General features: G+C 40.8%; 1 protein-coding gene across 2 annotated transcripts in view; it reads right to left on the reverse strand.

Moving 5' to 3' along the window:
• vegfc (vascular endothelial growth factor c) overlaps positions 1 to 15,825 on the reverse strand; it is a 78,754-nt gene that overhangs the window by 28,389 nt on the left and 34,540 nt on the right. The gene's annotated exons all lie outside the window — the stretch shown is intronic.

Consider the following 15,825-nt stretch of genomic DNA (forward strand, 5'->3'; position numbering starts at 1 on the left):
AGATCACATTAAGTTATCAAAAGCTTGTTGATATCTTAAAGCGTTTAGAAGTTACGGACCAATGAACTTCTTGGGGCGTGGCTTGTTTTTCAATACACATAACTTCTCAACCGTGTATCCTAAAATCACCAAATTTGCAGTATTTCTGCAATTTTGATTCCATTCAACCCATAGGGGGCGCTACAGTATTTCACTCAATTTCAGTTTTTTGGTGATTTTTCATGTTTTCAGCCTTTGTATTTTAACAAACTCCTCCTAGAGAATTCATGCGATCAACTTCAGATTTGGTCAGGATGCTCTTAAGACCTTTGTGATGAAAAGTTATCAAAAGCTAGAGTTTTCATCAAAGAACCTTGACGTGGCGGGGCGGCCATTTTGCCTCATTTGCCGGGAAAAAATAAGTTAGTATTAAAGCTGCAAGCAGCATTGATCGGGCCCTCGCAACTTCACGCACGTCGAGGGTACTGGCAGGACTCTGGTTGACGCGGCCATGCATTTCTGTGATCATCATACATTGCGTGCACGAGTTAAACAGTATTTCCTGCCTCAACCAGCAGCGTAGCAAGATCATGTTGCCAGGTCTTAAGCCTCAAATGTTTTGAGTGTACCTCCGATACAATCATAAATGTAAGCCTGTTAAGATCATTAAGAAAATGAATGTGTGAATGTGTTTCAGTGTTTATAAAATAACAGACCGTCAGTTTACTGGGATGGGGTTCAACTCCCTGCAGTGTCCTGCTGATTGTATTTGAACTTACATGAAAGTTAACAGAGCAGTATTGTCATTTGCTTTTACTTGAACACTTTAATTTAACACTGTTTTCATTTTAAGCTCTTCTATAACTTTAGATTGTAGTGTGAAGCATTCATTGTAACATTTAACGTGATTTTCATGTAGAAGCTGTGGACAGATCATTTATACTAATGCCCACTGACATGGTTTGAGAACCACTGTTGTCTAACTTTTGTTCTCCATGCATCTTAGTTTGCACATATTTAGATCAGAGAAGTCTTTTTCTCATGGTGTGCACACGAACCCTTAAATGAATTCAGTGTTGGGCTGCTGTAATTAAAGAATCCTGCTTACTTCTGTGGTTGCCAGTAGGTGCTGCTATGACTATGAGTTAATATTGGCATGCAAAAGTTCTAAAATCATGACGGTAATCAAGCATGTCAAGTTTGGGACAGTTTTGTCAAAGTACAGTTGAGTTACAACAGCTTGGTGGATGATGGCGAACCATGTAAAATGGCTGCTACACCAAGTCCATGTTGTTTGATGAAACCTCAAGCTTTTAGTAACTTTAATCGCTACGGTCTTTAGATTGTTCTGACCAAATTCTAAGTTGATCGGATTAATTCCCTAGGAGGAGTTCGTAGTACAGCACATGGAAATGGAAAAAAACAGGAGAAATTCATACAAAATTCAAAATGGCTGACTTCCGGTTAGGTTTAGAGCATGAACCCCTAAGACTTTTTGTTAAGTCTACATGTGATACATCTGCTTACCAAATTTTATACAGCTAGGTGAAACGTAGTGCGAGGGCTGCATCGTCAAAAAATTGTAGGGGGCGCTATCGAGCCAACTTGCCGCTCTGAAGCATTAAAATCACATCAGATAACTACATTCAGGATTTTAAATGTGTTTGACAAGTTTGGTTACGTTTTGAGCATTTTTAGCCCCTCAAAAACACTTTTGTTTTTCGTGGCGAAGAATGCGTCGCCACGGCAACGGCCTTTCACGAAACAACAAGCTTTGAGTAACTTTTCATCACAAACATCTTTAGATTGTACTGACCAAATTTGAAGTCGATCTGATTAATTCCCTAGGAGGAGTTCGTTAAAGTAGAGCGCCTGGAAATGTCTAAAACGACACTAAAAATTCATACAAATTTCAAAATGGCTGACTTCCGGTTGGGTTTAGGGCATGGCCCCAAGAGACTTTTATTTAAGTCCACATGTGATACATGTGCCTACCAAATTTTGTTAATCTATGTGAAACGTACTGCGAGGGCTGCTTCGTCGAAATTTTGTAGGGGGCGCTATTGAGCCAATTTAACACTCTGATTGAATAAAATCATATTATAGAACTACATTTTGGCCTTGTGATCTGTGTGTCAAGTTTGCTTGTGTTTCGAGCTTTTTTAACCTCTCCAAATGACCATAGTTTTTCACGGCGAAGACTGCGTTACCACGGCAACGGCGTTCGACGAAACATCAAAAGCTTAGAGAACTGGCATTATGAACTTCTTACATTTGTGTGGAAGAAATTTGATGTTGATCTGATTTTCCAACTAAGAGAAACAAGCCAAAGTATAAAGACTTTAACTTACTGTTGCCAGTAGGTGGCGCTATGACTATGATTCAAAATTGGCTTGCAGATGTCTTCAGGCCTGGAGTTTAATCAAACATGTGAAATCTGGTAAAGATCTGATGATGCGGAGTCGAGTTACATCAGTTTATTCGTTCATGGCGAAGGATCGAAATTCGCAGAGCCGCCACGTCGCCATGCTTCGACAACTTCCTGCAATTTTCACAATGAAGCATTATCAAGGTCTTAAGGCTTTTGTGACAAAATTTGAGAGGGATCCGATTAATCTGTGAGCAGTAGGGTGTCAAAGTACACAACCTATGACTTCCTGTTGCCACTAGGTGGCGCTATTACTATGATTCTAAATTGTCATATACATGTGTTCAGGGTCAGGATGTTATGACATCTGAGTAATTTGGAGCAGATTAGGCAATGTACAGCCGAGTTACAACAACTTCCTGTTTCATGGCGAATGGTGTTTTTTTGCCGCCACGCCACGGACACATAGTTCGATAACTTTTTGATCTTTGAGTATCGTTTCACTGCCAATGTCTCAAGAGCATACTGACCAAATCTGAAGGCAATCGGGTTTAATCTCTAGGAGGAGTTCGTTAAAGTACGGCGCCTTGAAACGGTCCAAAAACGTCATAAAATTCAAAATGGCCGACTTCCTGTTTGGTTTAGGATATACCTCCTTTTGACTTTTTTGTGCGTCCCATCACGTTCCACATACCTACCAAATTTCATACAGCTAGGTGAAACCCAAAGTTGGGGCTACTCTGTAGGGGGCGCTATCGAGCCAAAATGTCATGCCGCAGCTGGACACCCCAATAATACTGGCATTTTCGCCACGATTGAATTTTGTGCCAAATTTCAAAAGATTCCCAGTATCCCAAGCACCTCCTTTTTGCGATGAAACTGGTATGATAATAATAATAATAATAATAATAATAATAATAATAATAAGAATAAGAATAAGAATAAGAATAATAAGAATAATAATAATAATAAAAAACATTAGAATAACAATAGGTCCTCCGCTCCGACTACGTCGGTGCTCGGGCCCTAATTAAAGCTGCAAGCAGCATTGATCGGGCCCTCGCAACTTCACGCACGTCGAGGGTACTGGCAGGACTCTGGTTGACGCGGCCATGCATTTCTGTTACCGTCATACACTGCGTGCACGAGTTAGATGATTTTTCCAGCGTCGACAAGCAGCGTAGCAAGATCATGTTGCCAGGTCTTAGGCCTCAAATGTTTTTAAGTGTACCCCCAATACAATCATAGATGTAAGCCTGTTAAGATCATTAAGAAAATGAATGTGCGTGAATGCGCTTCAATGTTTGAAACATAACAAACTGTCAGTTTACTGGGAGGGGGTTCAACTCCCTGCAGTGTCCTGCTGATTGTATTTGGACTCACATGAAAGTTAACAGAACAGTAGTGTAATTTGCTTTTACTTGAACACTTTAATTTAACACTGTTTTCATTTTAAGCTCTTCTGTAACTTTAGATTGTAGTGTGAAGCATTCATTGCAACATTTATTCTGATTCTCGAGTAGAAGCTCTGGACTGATCATTTATACTAATGCCCACTGACATGGTTTGAGAACCACTGTTGTCTAACTTTTGCTCTCCAAGCATCTTAGTTTGCACATATTTAGATCAGAGAAGTATTTTTCTCATGATGTGTCCACAAACCCTTTTATTAAGTTCAGTGTTCGGGCCGCTGTAATTATAGAATCCTGCTTATGTCCGTGGTTGCCAGTAGGTGGCGCTATGACTATGAGTTAATATTGGCATGCAGATGTCCTAAAATCTTGACAGTAATCAAGCATGTCAACTTTGGGACAGTTTTGACAAAGTACAGTTGAGTTACAACAGCTTGATGGATGATGGCGAACCATGTAAAATGGCCGCTACACCAAGTCCATGTTTGATGAATTCTAAACTTTTAATCACAAAGGTCTTTAGATTGTTCTGACCAAATTCTAAGCTGATCTGATTAATTACCTAGGACTAGTTCGTAGTACAGCACCTGGAAATGGGAAAAATACACGAGAAATTCATACAAAATTAGAAATGGCTGACTTCCGGTTGGGTTTAGAGCATGGACCCCTAAGACTTTTTTTTAAATCCACATGTGATACATCTGCTTACCAAATGTTATACATCTAGGTGAAACGTACTGCAAGGGCTGCATCGTCAAAATATTGTAGGGGGCGCTATCGAGCCAACTTGCCGCTCTGAAGCATTAAAATCACATCAGATAACTACATTCAGGATTTTAAATGTGTTTGACAAGTTTGGTTACGTTTTGAGCATTTTTAGCCCCTCAAAAACACTTTTGTTTTTCGTGGCGAGGAATGCGTCGCCACGGCAAAGGCCTTTCACGAAACAACAACCTTTGAGTAACTTTTCATCACAAAGATCTTTAGATTGTACTGACCAAATTTGAAGTTGATTTGATTAATTCCCTAGGAGGAGTTCGTTAAAGTAGAGCACCTGGAAATTGAAAAAACAACACTAGAAATTCATACAAAATTCAAAATGGCTGACTTCCGGTTGGGTTTAGGGCATGGCCCCAAGATACTTTTATTTAAGTCCACATGTGATACATATTCCTACCAAATTTCATACATCTAGGTCTAACGTACTGCGAGGGCTGCTTTGTCAAAATATTGTAGGGGACGCTATTGAGCCGACTCTCCACTCTAGAGCAATAGAACCATAACATGTAACTAAACTTTTGACTTTAAATCTGTGTGCCAAGTTTGCTTATGTTTCAAGCATTTTTAGCCCCTCAAAAGCATCTTCGTTTTTCACGGCGAAGACTGCATCGCCACGGCAACGGCGTTTGACGAAACATCAAAAGCTTCATGAACTGGCATTATGAACTTCTTATATTTGTGTGGAACTAATTTGATGTTCATCAGATTTATCTACGAAGAGAAACATGCCAAAGTATAGAGACTTTTACTTCCTGTTACCAGTAGGTGGCGCTATGACTATTATACAAAATTGTTCTGTAGATGTCTTCAGGACCACAGACTCATCAAACATGGGAAATCTGGTAAAGGTCTGATAATGCAGAGTCGAGTTACATCAGTTTATTTGTTCATGGCGAAGGATCGAAATTCGCCGAGCCGCCACGTCGCCACCCTTCGACAACTTCCTACAATTTTCACAATGAAGCATTATCAAGGTCTTAAGGCTTTTGTGACAAAATTTGAGAGGGATCCAATTAATCTGTGAGCAGTAGGGTGTCAAAGTACGCAACCTATGACTTCCTGTTGCCACTAGGTGGCGCTATTACTATGATTCAAAATTGTCATATACATGTGTTCAGGGTCAGGATGTTATGACATATGAGAAATTTGGAGCAGATTAGGCAATGTACAGCCGAGTTACAACAACTTCCTGTTTCATGGCGAATGGTGTTTTTTTGCCGCCACGCCACGGACACATAGTTCGATAACTTTTTGATCTTTGAGTATCGTTTCACTGCCAAGGTCTCAAGAGCATACTGACCAAATCTGAAGGCAATCGGGTTTAATCTCTAGGAGGAGTTCGTTAAAGTACGGCGCCTTGAAACGGTCCAAAAACGTCATAAAATTCAAAATGGCCGACTTCCTGTTTGGTTTAGGATATACCTCCTTTTGACTTTTTTTGTACGTCCCATCACGTTCCACATACCTACCAAATTTCATACAGCTAGGTGAAACCCAAAGTTGGGGCTACTCTGTAGGGGGCGCTATCGAGCCAAAATGTCATGCCGCAGCTGGACACCCCAATAATACTGGAATTTTCACCACGATTGAATTTTGTGCCAAATTTCAAAAGATTCCCAGTATCCCAAGCACCTCCTTTTTGCGATGAAACTGGTACAATAATAATAATAATAATAATAATAATAATAATAATAATAATAAAAAACATTAGAATAACAATAGGTCCTCCGCTCCGACTACGTCGGTGCTCGGGCCCTAATAATAATAATAATAAAAAACATTAGAATAACAATAGGTCCTCCGCTCCGACTACGTCGGTGCTCGGGCCCTAATAAAAAACATTAGAATAACAATAGGTCCTCCGCTCCGACTACGTCGGTGCTCGGGCCCTAATAACTCCAAGGTACATTATTCAATCTGCACGAAATTTCTTATGCATGATGCTACTTCAACTCTTAGCACAGTTCAATTGAAAAATGTGCAATAACTCATAGTGCCACCTACTGGCAAAAGGAAATGTCATATTTTATACTTTTATTTACTCCTCCTAGCCAGTTCACCAGATCAGTCTGAAATTTTGGAAAGATAGTCTTAACATGTTGATGATGCATCATCATGAATAATGGGAGTTTTCGTTGAACGCTGTTGCCGCGGCAACGCATCATTCGCCATGAAAAAGTAGGCTGATGGATCAGTGGCTTGCGATGCTCAAAAACTCATGGAACTTTATACATGTGTTATAAGTAATGGGAGGACATATTTTATATGGGTGTTTGGCTTGGCCGTTTTAAATTGCCTCCATAGCGCCCCCTACAATATTTCAAAAGAGCAGCCCCAGCGCTACGTTTGAGGTACCTGTATGAAACTTGGTAGGATTATGTATCTCAGAGAGACTTACAAATAAGTCTATTGGGACCATGCTCTAAACCGTACCGGAAGTCGGCTATTTTGATTTTTGTGTCATTTTTCAATGGATTTAGGCTCATTTCTAGTCGCTATACTTTAACGAACTCCTCCTAGGCACTTTGTCGGATCCACTTCAAATTTGGTCGGTACAGTCTCAAGACCTTTGTGATTAAAAGTTATCAAAAGCTTTACGTTTGACGGAATGGCTTAGCCGTAGCGGGCGGCTACTTTACGTGACTCCCCATGAAAAAAGCTGATGTAACTCAGCCAGACTTGTTCCAAACGCTCCTAAACTTCCCATGCTTGATAACACTCATGGCCTGAGGATGTCTACAAGCTAATTTTCACTAATACTCACAGCGCCACCTGCTGGCCAAAGTAATTGTGTTTTTTGACAACTATGCTGACAACTGGCATCCGATTTACATGACTTTTACACAATGTCGTCTACAGTTGTTATAGAGCAACATAAAACATGTTTTTGCATGCTCTGTAGCACCACACAGCGGATACAGGATGCTGTGGACTATTTGCATAGCAACATTTCGTGCGTCACGCGGTCCAAGCAGAAAAAAATCATCGGACTCCAACGCGCGTTGTCCGACTGTCGCAGACGATCTCGGCTGCATACGTTGGAGTCCCGCCGGCACCCCCGCCGTGCGGGAGGAGGCGAGGGCCCGTTCATCGCTGCTCGCAGCTTTAATTATTATTAGGGCCCGAGCCACCGACAATGTCGGGCCAGCGAAGGCCCTGTTGACTTTCTAAGGGGTTTTATTATTATTCTGATTTTTATTTTTCCTCTTTGGGAGCATTTCTGGGGAACTTGTCATGCATGAAAACTCACCAAATTTTGCAGTCTTGTCAGATCTGGTGAAACTTGGGGTATGATATAGGTTGTATATTTGTGTGAAAAAAAATGGCTCTGTAGCGCCCCCTACAAGTCGGACCGGCGACGCCCCTCGGCCAGTATGTCCGATTTACTTGAAATTCAACACAGATGTCCACATCCACTAGCTCTAAAAAAAAGCCTCTCAGACCCCTAAGCTCCGCCTGGAAAAAATTTTCGCCATCTTGAATTTTGTGAAAAACACATTTTTGAGAACTCCTCCTACATGCTAAGTCCGATTGCTACCAATTTATCTGTGGATCATTATTGGATCTAGATCACATGAAGTTATCAAAAGCTTGTTGATATCTTAAAGCGTTTAGAAGATACGGACCAATGAACTTCTTGGAGCGTGGCTTGTTTTTCAATACACATAACTTCTCAACCGTGTATCCTAAAATCACCAAATTTGCTGTATATGTGAACATTGAATGGCGGAACATACCCTGTAATTTCCAGTCCATTCAACCAATAGGGGGCGCTACAGTAATTCACTCAATTTCAGTTTTTTGGTGATTTTTCACGTTTTCAGCCTTTGTATTTGAACGAACTCCTCCTAGAGAATTCATGCGATCGACTTCAAATTGGGTCAGGATGCTCTTAAGACCGTTGTGATGAAAAGTTATCAAAAGCTAGAGTTTTCATCAAAGAACCATGACGTGGCGGGGCGGCCATTTTGCCTCATTGGCCGGGAAGAAAGAAGTTGTTATAACTCCAAGGTACATTATCCAATCTGCACGAAATTTCTTATGCATGATGCTACTTCAACCCTTAGCACATTTCAATTGAAAAATGTTCAATAACTCATAGCGCCACCTACTGGCAAAAGGAAATGTCATATTTTATACTTTCATTTACTCCTCCTAGCCAGTTCACCAGATCAGTCTGAAATTTGGGGGAAATAGCTGTAAGACATTGATGATGCATCATCATGAATATTGGGAGTTTTCGTTGAACGCTGTTGCCATGGCAACGCATCATTCGCCATGAAAACGTAGGCTGATGGATCAGTGGCTTGCGATGCTCAAAAACTCATGAAACTTTGTACTTGTGTCATAGGTAATGGGAGGACATATTTTATATGGGTGTTTGGCTTGGCCGTTTTAAATTGCCTCCATAGCGCCCCCTACAATATTTCAAAAGAGCAGCCCCAGCGCTACGTTTGAGGTACCTGTATGAAACTTGGTAGGATTATGTATCTCAGAGAGACTTACAAATAAGTCTCTTGGGACCATGCTCTAAACCGTACCGGAAGTCGGCCATTTTGATTTTTGTGTCATTTTTCAATGGATTTAGGCTCATTTCTAGTCGCTATACTTTAACGAACTTCTCCTAGGCACTTTGTCGGATCCACTTCAAATTTGGTCAATACAGTCTCAAGACCTTTGTGATTAAAAGTTATCAAAAGCTTTACGTTTGACGGAATGGCTTAGCCGTAGCGGGCAGCTACTTTATGTGACTCCCCATGAAAAAAGCTGATGTAACTCAGCCGGACTTGTTCCAAACGCTCCTAAACTTCCCATGCTTGATAACACTCATGGCCTGAGGATGTCTACAAGCTAATTTTCACTAATACTCACAGCGCCACCTGCTGGCCAAAGTAATTCTGCGTTTTTTGACAACTGGCATCTGATTTACATGACTTTTACACAATGTCATCTACAGTTGTTATAGAGCAACATAATACATGTTTGTGCATGCTCTGTAGCACCACACAGCGGATACAGGATGCTGTGGACTATTTGCATTGCATCATTTCCTGCATCACGCGGTCCAAGCAGAAAAAAAGCATCGGACTCCGACGCGCGTTGTCCGACTGTCGCAGACGATCTCGGCTGCATACGTTGGAGTCCCGCCGGCACCCCCGACGTGCGGGAGGAGGCGAGGGCCCGTTCATCGCTGCTTGCAGCTTTAATTATTATTACTATTTTATTTATTTTGCTTTAGCTGATGATGGCAGTAGCTTAAGAGTGAGCCATCTTGCTTCCTTCTCATCTCTGTTCAGAGTGTCACATGCACAGTACCAATTTGATAACTAATAAACTAATAAATAGAACAATTTGTATGGGGGCACTTAAAAGTAGACTTCAAGTAGATTGATGACCCTCTTGCTCAAAGGAGGAATGGTGCCCTGCTATTACTCTACAGATTGAATTTTAGTGTTAGAATTAACCTTAAATCAAGTAATAGTGAGTGAGATTATTCATTCTGTTAAAATGGTGCCTCTTTTTATTTATCCTGGCACACGTCAGTGTTAGCATGTCTTACTCATCATGTGTGGCCATGGCCCAGTGGTTAAGAATAGCTGTGTCAGCATATACCGATGGGTAGTACTGAAATGAAGCTCTAGCGTAAGTTCAGTCAGGAAGACTATACTCTCATGCCTAAGCCCGTAGTTTATTTCTCATACATCTATCGTTCACTCCTCACGCATGCACAGTCATTATTTCCTTGCTGTTAATGTTTTGGGCTGTCAAGCATGATATGTTGTTTAGATGGTAAATGATAAATGGACTGTACTTATATAGCACTTTTATAGTCTTCCGACCTCTCAAAGTGCTTTATCTCAGCAGGTCTCCTCTATCCAATAGCACAATGAAACAATTACATCGGTAGTCTATCATCTTGCTGCTTCTCTTTTTAATATGTGTCTCTCTACCTTCAGTACGTTCATGCTGATGTTACGCAACCCTCCACCAACAAATCTCCCTGTAGAGTCCAAGCATCAAAGACTGTCAACACTTAATCATCACATATTGTCTGTTAATAATAAACAATTATCTTTTCTTTACATGACTTGTCTCTCTTGATTGAACTGCAGATCTTTAAGCAAGAGTAGACCTGTCAAGCTTCATGAACCAATGTCTGGCCACCAATGGGCAGGAAATCACAAAGACCAGCTGACAGAAACACAGCCCAATCATATCACCAACTTAGGCGTTAACATGTTCACTTGAAATTGTGTTCGTGTTGACATGATGAACATCAGTCCAATATCATTTTAATTGTGAGAAGCTATAGCTTTTTAGCTGCTAGGTATCTGGTTTTCTTTACTAGCTAGCTGGTACCTTTTTCTGTCTGCCATTTGGTGCTGTGTAGGTAGCATACACTGGGTCTATCAGACACATACAGGTAGAAATAGCTCCCAATAACAGTTGATTCAATCTAATCAATGTCAACTGTTGATTAACACAAGTTTAATATGCCAGTATTGTCACACAGCTTAGTGCATACCAAAGCACGAGCATGGATCCTCTTCTCTCCTTAGTTTCCTCCATTCTGCTGCCTACGCACACATGTACACTTGCACACAAACACACACGCACATGAGTATGAATGCAAAAATGTATTTGCACATGTAGGTCTACAAACACACATATGCAGCCAAACTTCTGGCCCAAGTAGACTTCCTGCTCTGATTGAAATCAACTTACATCTAACAAAAGAGCTATCAGCCCAGACCACGACTGCTGGAACACTTATGGGAACTGAAAAAAAGCAGCTGAGCTGAAACAATAGGCTATCACTCATGAGCCAGTCCATTAACAGCAGCTACGTAGAAATGAACGAACAAGTTGAAATAACCTGCCCTCTGTTTCAAGGCACAGCTGAGTGGTGGAAATACCTCAAGAATACATTGTATCACAAGGAGCTGGTGGTTATACTGGCTGTGTGCCAGACCATTTGTTTGCACTTTCCTGGGCTCCAAAGAAACCCATTTCACCCACTCTGCCAAGGTTGAGGTTGTGATTATTGTTGTGTGCAATTTAATGCGTACGTTAGAGGTGCGTATATTTTGCATTGAGATGTGGACGTGGACGATTCTGCACCGATGCAGTGACAGTGATGGATTAATTTCAGCTCAGTGTCTTTACTGCGTTTTGTCGCACTAGTTTCTCTCTGTCGTCTTTCTCTTCGCTATTGTTTGCCAGAGTCCAGCAGTCCACTAACTTGTTGCTCTCGCTAACAATACTACTGTCTGTTTAGCTGGGAAAAAAACATGTATGCAGGCTGAAATTCAAATGTGGTGGTGTTCTTTCGGGAGATGCAGTGACTTAAACCAAGTAAGAGTGGAAGAGCTGTGTAAAAGGAAAAGTCTGCAAGCCACTAAGCTAAGTTATACAGTGTAAAATGCCATAGGCATTCAGTGCCCTGTCTTGGAGCTGCAATGGGAAAACCTTAGTTTTGTAGATTCAAGCACTAATTCACTGAAGAAGGATTTATGTTTTCTTTTATACTGGTTTTGTACGGAGGTGGCTGACACAAATAGTGAAGCTGAAAAGATGCAGCTTCAGACTTGTCTGACTGCTTGTATTAATCGATGAAGAAGTAATGCAGTAGTATAGTAGTAAATAGTAAATTGAGTATGCCATACATTGAGAATCGTGCATTCAAATTGTTGACAGGAATCATACTCGAATGGAATAGTAAGGTGCAGATTACCAAACTGTAAGTAGAAGAAATACATTTTCCTCAGTCCCATTATCAAACTACTTAACAGCATGAGAGACAGAAGAGATGTGTGCGTTATAGATAGAGTACACCTGCCTCTAATGCATGCAATGTATTCTATCTGGTCCCAACCTGTATCCAGCTGCACCACAGGTGTGAGCCTGGCCATGAAATTACCAAAGAGTGTTTCTGGCACGCCTCTGACGCGCTGAGCATTTGATTCAACATATTTTTGAACTGGACTGTGATCTGCGCTGCATCAGAGGGGAGGTCATGAGATCATTAAATTAAAAACAGTATTTCCTAGTGGTGTACGATCCCTCTTCACGGTTCAGCACACATGTGAATAATTACACAGTTTACCTTAACCATCACAGTGTGAAATAAAGTTATCCGCCAATATTCAGCAAAATATGTGATCAGGACATCATTGATGTGTTTCTAGTCTCTGATGTCTGATAATGTTGTATTGTAAACAACTAATCCATGTTGAAATTGACCGGAGGAGAGCTAGTAACGCTAATGGACTACAAACGGAGTTTCCATTCAGTTACAGTTACGAGGCTCTGTTCAATGAAAATGAGTACTGGTCGAAGGTAAATAATAACGTTATCATGATGTGTTCACATGTTATCTTGTAAAATGTAGTGTTGTTGAGAAACTTGAATAAATCCAGTCAATATCGATATCAAAATCTCTATATCAATAGATATTAGAGAGGGGACTTTTACCTGTTTAGACTAGCTATAAGCAGATTGTAATACTAGTGTACACATTTGTTTTAATCAATAAAAATACAATCTTTTATTTCCTTATCATTTGAATTGTGTGCATTTATGAAAAAACACTATAGATGACTATAACAAAGTAAAAGAATAACATTTAGAATTTTTGATGTTTACTGACTTTAGGGTGGTTGAAATGATTTTTGGAACGGTGACAAAAATAGACTGTAGCCTTCTAGACCAGCTGCTATAATCAAACAACAAAGTGATCTGTACCTGTTAATATGGATCATCAATGACCTGCAATTAGTATCAGTGGCAAATAAAACGTGATCCGGGATCTAAAAGTTCTATTTGCTCCCTTTTTTTCTTTTGTGCAGATCTGATCTGTGATCCAAGCTGAACCGTGAGTTTTATGATCCGTTGCACCACTAGTATTTTCTCTAGAAAGCATCAACTCATTACACCACACACTTTGTGCAGGTCAAATCTTTGGTGCAAGCATGGTGCAGTCGTCCTGTTACATAATCACAAGTGTTGTGTTGTGCATCATCAGCAACATAAGCATAGCTGTGTTTGGAAGGATTCTCTACATATTATTGAGGCATGTCCTGTCCTCACGGTGTACTCCTCATCTAGCTGCTGGAAGACGTCATACCGTGTGATCTCCTTCAGGAAATGTTTATAGAAAATATGTGTCTACAACATACAAGGTTTTGTGAAACACTGCTCCTGTCAACAGCAAGCAGCAGCACTGACTGTATACCAAAGTAAACATTACATCTCATCCAAGATATCAACACCAAACTTCTGTTGGAGGTTTGTGTGCTCTGTTCACAGTACTTATATTATATTATGTTCAGTGACTTATTGTTTTTAAAAGTGTTCCTGAAAAGTGTTCACAAAGCCAAATCTTTTTTAATGCGCCCTGGGTGGCAGGTATCTCAGCTGCTTGCTCACTGCTCCTAAAAGAAGATGCTTTCCATCTTTTACTTTAATATGTATACATGGTACAACAAGTAATAACAGCAGAATCTAAGCGTCATAATAGGTTATATATCTAATTTCATGAATGTATGTTTTAATGAAGTTTATTTTAAATGAAAATCCTTCTCTTACATATATGTAAGATGACCTGGCTGGGAGTTTCCGGGAATAGAGTATTGGTGCGCTGCCTGAGCAACACTTTGCTTGTGTTTTTAAATAGTTTGAGCACCAAGCATCACCGATGCAAAGAGTCTGCCTTCCCTTGTCAATGCGGAACACGCTGATCCGGGATGCAAAGATTGAGCCATGTCTCTGCAAGATTTGGGCAACAGTCTCCGATCTGCAAAGTTTTCCCAAGTCCTGTTTCATCCATTCAACTTTCCTGCCACCAGACCTCAGCCAGGAGCAGGCTGGATAGTGGAGCAGCCTTAAATCCAAGCTGGGCCACCTCTTATCTCAGCTCTCTTCCCTCTCTTCCTCTGTGGCGCTTGGTCCGGCTGGGTGGTCGAAAGATGCCTTGGGCACTGAATGTCTGCTGCACTTTAAACCAATGCTAGAGCTTCCTTCTCTGAGTGTATCTCTGTCAGAGGCTGTATGTGCTCCAGTAAACAAATTAATACAAAAATGTTGCTAAGTGCATGGGAGCTACTGCCAGCCATGTCACCATGGTAACACGGTTAAATGATGTTATATTGAAAGTATATTGAAATCTCTAAATTACCTTATAATTGATGTATTATTTAACAGTGAGGAACACCTGAGGAAGACCCCGGACTGAGAGAGAACACACTGCAAAACACAACCTGACCACACACACACACACACACACACACACACACACACACACACACACACACACACACACTGTTCCTCTGGTTAGACCACATCACAAATCAATTAAAAAGCAGACCGCATGCTAGTAACTTCTTCCCTTTAACCACAGTTGTACTTTGGAGACCAGTAGACATGACACATGAAGCTCTAGCGTAAGTTCAGACAGGAAGAATATACTCTTGCATGCCTAAGCCCGTAGTTTATTTCCCATACATCTGCCATCACTATTCATGCATGCACACACATTATTTCCTTGCTGTTATTGTTTGGGGCTGTCAATCATGATATCAGCTGTCTAGATCAGTTGGTCTCTCTATCCAATGGCACAATGACACAATGACATCGTTAGCCTATCATCTTGCTGCTGTCTCTCTTAAATATGATTGTCTCTCTACCTTCAGTACGTTCATGCTGCTTCTACGTAACCCTCCACCTCCCCGTCTCTGCCCAATCTTCATCAGATTCATCAGCTTCATCAACTCATCATTTTATCAGCCACCATCACCACCAGTGTCTGGACCTCATGGGGGGATTTATATTGTTGCTGCTCAGGGCAATCACAAATCTCCTCGTCAAGTTCAAGCGTCAAAACATTTCTGTGTAACTCATTAACGCATCATCTGTCATAATAAATGTAAACTACTAATCATTCACTTGTCTCTCCTGATTGAAATACACATGCACACATACACACACACACACACACACACACACACACACACACACACACACACACACACACACACACACACACACACACACACTCCAGGGTAATCTAGAGCACGTGTCTGCTGAGGTAACCAGAGACTGTCTTTGTTAGAGCAGAGCCTCACAGAGTAAACGTGTGAATTTAAAATATGTTCAGCAATGGAAACCAACTTATTTACTCTTCTAGAGGCTACTTTAGTTTCAGTTTTAATATATATACAGTATATATATATAGATATAGGGCGACTTCAACTTAGTCACACTGTGAATTGACTTAACAGTGGTCAA

This window comes from Cebidichthys violaceus, unplaced genomic scaffold (genome assembly GCF_023349555.1).
Source record: "Cebidichthys violaceus isolate CVI_PGR_0920_01 unplaced genomic scaffold, fCebVio1.0.p SCAF_4, whole genome shotgun sequence".
Taxonomy (NCBI): domain Eukaryota; kingdom Metazoa; phylum Chordata; class Actinopteri; order Perciformes; family Stichaeidae; genus Cebidichthys; species Cebidichthys violaceus.